The sequence below is a fragment of the Neophocaena asiaeorientalis genome, unplaced genomic scaffold (genome assembly GCF_003031525.2).
Source record: "Neophocaena asiaeorientalis asiaeorientalis breed wild unplaced genomic scaffold, Neophocaena_asiaeorientalis_V1.1 scaffold320, whole genome shotgun sequence".
Classification (NCBI taxonomy): Eukaryota; Metazoa; Chordata; class Mammalia; order Artiodactyla; family Phocoenidae; genus Neophocaena; species Neophocaena asiaeorientalis.
In genome coordinates this window covers 1658366-1663326 of record NW_020174826.1, presented here as the reverse complement: position 1 = coordinate 1663326, position 4961 = coordinate 1658366, and the positions used below count along the sequence as shown (strand labels likewise).

At 40.2% G+C, this 4961-nt stretch overlaps 1 pseudogene; it reads left to right on the top strand.

The window, feature by feature from the left end:
* The first annotated feature begins 853 nt into the window (after window positions 1-853).
* The window catches only part of LOC112410009 (PRELI domain containing protein 3A-like), an 18228-nt pseudogene continuing 14120 nt past the window's right edge, over window positions 854-4961 (top strand).

Genomic DNA, 4961 nt, shown 5'->3' with positions numbered 1-4961 from the left:
CCTGGAGGGGTGGGATGGGGAGAGTGGGAGGGAGGGAGACGCAAGAGGGAAGACACATGGGAGCATATGTATATGTATAGCTGATTCACTTTGTTATAAAGCAGAAACTAACACACCATTGTAAAGCAATTATACCTCAATAAAGATGTTAAAAAAAAAAAAAGAAATCAGAGACATTCTACTTTTAAACCAAGAATATATCATAAATTGTATTATTCCCAAATTTTCTGTGTCCTCCTTGTGCATTGTCATGGAACTTGAAGTAGACCTTCTATATGGAAGAATATCCTTCCCCACTACAAGTATTTCATGTTTGAGCATGTGACTAGTTTTGGTCAGTGGAATGTGAATGGGAGAAACATGAGATGTATCAGTAGAAGTTAAGAGCTATCACATAGCTCTGCCATCTCTCTCTTTTCCCTCTGTCCCTAGGATGGCATGTACCAGGAAAACACTGCTCCTTCAGCCTAGATTCCAGAATAAAGAAGACATTTGGAGCAGACTCTGAGACAATCCCTAGCTGTTTTGTAACATAAGCAAGAAGTTAATTTTTGTTTTAGTAAGTGCTAAGATTTAGGAGTTCTTTCTTACTGCAGAATAACCTAAAGAAAACTGACTAATACAGAGTGATGACTTGAATAGCCGTGCTTGCTATAGGAAAATTTTAAATGGGGAAAAAGAAGGCAGTAAAGCATAAATATCTTTACACCCTCAGGCTGGGTGGATGATGAGCCTTGCAGTGGGGTTGGCTCCTGGTGTGGCATGCCCAGGTCAGTGATAAATGGAGGGATTACCTGGGCATCTGAGCTCCAGGCTGGACTACTCTCTGCCTTTGGCCTCTGGACTTGCATAGATGAGCATTTGGAGCTCAGAGAATGTATTTAGCCATCTATGGGACTCAGTCATCAAAGCTGCTGTGAGAAAATATTTGAATCCATGAATGCTGTGTAGGGGAAGTAAATGTTTTAAAGGAGATTTTTGATGGTCTTGGTGAGTTTAATAGGCACTTGGCCATCTTCTCAGTATCAGTTGTGGATTGCCCACTCTTGTGAAAGTGGTGAGACTTCAGATTGGAGGAAATAGTAGGTCTTTGACATACATCAAGGAACACATGTAAAGGGCCAGGTAATGAATATTTTATGCTGTCACAACTACTCAACTCTACCATTACCCTGTGAAAGCAGAAATTCACAATAGGTAGTGAATAATTGTGGCTGTGTTCTAATGAAACTTTATATACAAAGGCAGGTGACTGGCCAGATTTGGCCTATAGGCTTTACTTTGCTGACCCTTGATGTAGTAGAAAAGAAAATGGAACTTTGTTCCACTAATATCACACTCAGAAATTTGGTGTCAGTTAAAGAGAGGTTCTTGTACACACCTCACCCATAGAAACTTGAAATGTTCTCACTCAGTCAAGAAACCATCAAAACCATGAAGGGAATCATTCCCATGAAGGGAATTACCCTGGGGAACTATTTTGAAAGTTTAATGACAAATTCTATGTCATCAAACACAATGAAAGGTACAGATGCCTTGGCATGAGTGGCATCCGCAGCCTTACCACAGTTTGAGGACCTAGAAGCACTAACCTATGAGAGTGCATGAAACATACAGGAGAAATCAGGCAAATACAGGTTATGAGAGAATAAAAAAAATACAGAAGCAAGTGTTAACAGGAATTCATTATTCCACCTTGTATCACTGTGAAGTGTGCATACTCATTTTACATTTGGTTTGTCAGAAAGAACATTGGCTCTTAGCACATCTCAGGAGAGTAGTTATTAGTTGATTTAGGAAAAAAACACTAGAATAGAGATTTATTTGCTGTATCTTGGCCTTTTTTTGTTACTTTTCTTGAGATAAGAAATATTTTATGTCCCAAGAAAGAGTTTTTGTTTTGTTTGTTTGCTAAACAAAAAATGAATTTAAGTATTTGATATAGTTTCTTCAAAGTCCAAAACATTGAAGTATAAGTTTCCTTGGGAGTTTTGATCATCATTTGTTGCATTCATGGACAGAACATTCCCCTTGGCTTCTTCAGAAAGAATGGTATTCTTAGAGCCATACCTTTTAGAGACCTGAGGATAACCTGAGGAGTTTTTAGCTTTTGAAATTTGCAGCTTTATGGGCTTCAGAGATTCTATGAGTTCTATTACTTATCCCCAATGGGAGATGGCCCCTCAATGGATCCTTTGCCCTGAGTCACAAAAGCCAATCAAATGAAACCAGGTTAAGTATAGCAGAACAGAAATTTTATGCATTGACTAAGGAATGGAGAAGGGAGAGCTTGTGCTCTAAAAACATCTTCTCCCTGAAGGGAGGAGAGTAATGGAATTTTAAGGGTTAGGAAGTAGACATGTCATTAGGGCTCTAGGAAAGGGGTGGAGATTTCCAGGGGTATCTGGGGGCAGATGGGGCATGTGCAGTCGTCTTCCATGCTTCTTTGCACAGTGCACAAATTGTTTAGCAGAGCCCTCCCATCACCACCACTTTGGGTGGAGATCTGAGCATGGTGATGTAGCAAAGGTAACTTTTGGACACCTCCAGTTCTCATCTGTGCAGGTGTGTTCCTGTGGTCAAGTCAGAGCCAGTTCGGGGCAGTTGACTACTGCATATCTCTTAAAGCACAGCAGCAAAACATCTCTGTCAAATACCAGGTGCTTTTGAAACAAACACAGAGGTAAATCAAGGCCAGGACTCTTTAGCTTTCAGCTTTCAGGAACTTGTATGGGTGACAGTTCTGGAGTATGGTTCCTTAATATGAACTTTGCCAAAATGCAGGTGATAGTGGTGTAGGTGGTCACCAGATCATGCTGTGAGAAACACAGGAACACAAAAAGAAACACTTTTTGACTGTATCCAGGGTACAAGAAGGTCCTCCTTCCTGTGTTGCTGCTATAGTTCTGGGACAAAATCCTACCTGCCAAGGCTGAAGTTGAGGTTCTACAAATGCTACGACCACATACAACATGTTTATTTACTAGTTTATTTACTGGATTTTATCTCCCACTGATCAGAGGCCTTACATTTAATTTAAGAGATGTTTAGTAGGTGATTTTAATTACATGTATATAACAAGTAACACAAGATATATCAATGTCATTTTATTTTCTGAATATAAAATAAGATCTATATTTCCTAGTTTATGTTGTAACCAAACCAAACATTTTTGTTGTTTCAGAGGAAATGCAGGAGGAAAAATGTTATTTCCTAATGTCATATTTTTGTCTGAGGTGTTATTTTATGTAAAAAATAATTTTGACAGAAGCATAGAAATAAAACCTGAATTCTGTAATGTTTCTTGTGTTCTTAATTTCCAATGTTACATCTTTGTTAGTGTAGCCTTTGAATAGAGCACAAATAAAGACCTTGTATAGTGGGATATAATACCATAAATTCGAATATATTAAGAAAAGATGTGGCCTGGGGTCGTATATAATTTAAATACAACTATATTCAAATTAACAACGGGTTCCATATAAATAACAGATATTTTTGGTACAATATACTGATATTTAATTTATAGTTAATTCGTGATGCTTTGGGTTATTTATACAAAAGTTATATCTCTTGTTCAGGAATGTAAAATCCAATTGTAACAGCGTTCCAAGGAGAAAATCAGTTACATGTGGAAACATAGTGAAATGATCAGAAGACTTGGAATCAGATAGATACAGGTCTGCTTGTTGGTTTTGCCATTCACAGTCTATTGACATTTCTCAGGTTAATTAACCTCTCTGACATTCATTCTCCTCTTGTATAAAGTAGGAAGAAAAATATCCACCTGTAAAGTTGCTATAAGAATTAAATAAGACAATGTTTATAAAATATTGAGTTCAAGTGCCCATTGAGAAAATGGTGATTCCAATTCCTTTATGCAGTTTAACTCATAGCATTTATGAACTCTGAACAGAAATATGTTTATTTTCCTATAAGAATTTAAGTATTCTGTATTCCTATTTATATCGCTTCCCTCTACACCATGCATTTATTTCTGATATATTTCTTTTATAATACCAAAAATGTATGGATAGAGAGAAAAGTCATATTCATTAAATAAGATTTCATCTCTAATTAAAGTCTTAACAATGTAATGCTAAAGAGCATTGCTTTTGGGTCACTGAATATTTAATCCAAATTATTCTGTATTTTTTACATTATCTTTAAAGGTTATTTTTAAATATTGCTTTACTTTATGAATCCTAGAAACAAAAAGCATAACTCATCTTGAATCCTGTAGCATAAGCCAATCCAAGCTATTATTTTATTTTTTTTAAATTTTGATTTAAATACTGTGTGTTCATTGTAGAAGGAATAGAAAATATGGATTTAAAAGAGAAAAAAGGTCCTGTCCTGCCTCTCTGGATTTTACACTTTTTTCAGATGGCCCTTTTGACCGGGGGGCATAGAGACGGGCGCGAGCCGTGGCTAAAAGCACGAACCCCAGAGACAGGCGTGAGCCACGGCTAGAAGCGCGAACCCCAGAGACGGGCGCGAGCCACGGCTAGAACCGCGGACCCCAGAGACGGGCGGGAGACGCTAGGGCTGCTGCTGCCGCCACCAGGGGGGCTGTGTGCGAGCACAGGTCACTCTCCGCGCCCCTCTTCCGCGGAGCCTGTGCAGGCCGCCACTGCCAGGTTCCCGGGATCCAGGGACAACTTCCCCGGGAGTACGCACGGCGAGTCTCAGGCTGGTGCAACGTCACTCCGGCCTCTGCCGCAGCGTCACGCCGCCTCTGCCGCCGCAGTCCCGCCCCGCACGCAGTGCCCCTCCTTCCCCTATCCACCAACCCCCAGCCTGAGTGAGCCGGAGCCCCCGAATCAGCGGCTCCTTTAACCCCGTCCTGTCTGAGCAAAAAACAGACGCCCTCCAGCAACCTGCGCACAGGGGCAGGGCCGGGTACAAAGCTGAGCTCCTGTGAGCTGTGAGAGCAGGGAGGAGAGGGGGAGGTCTCTCCC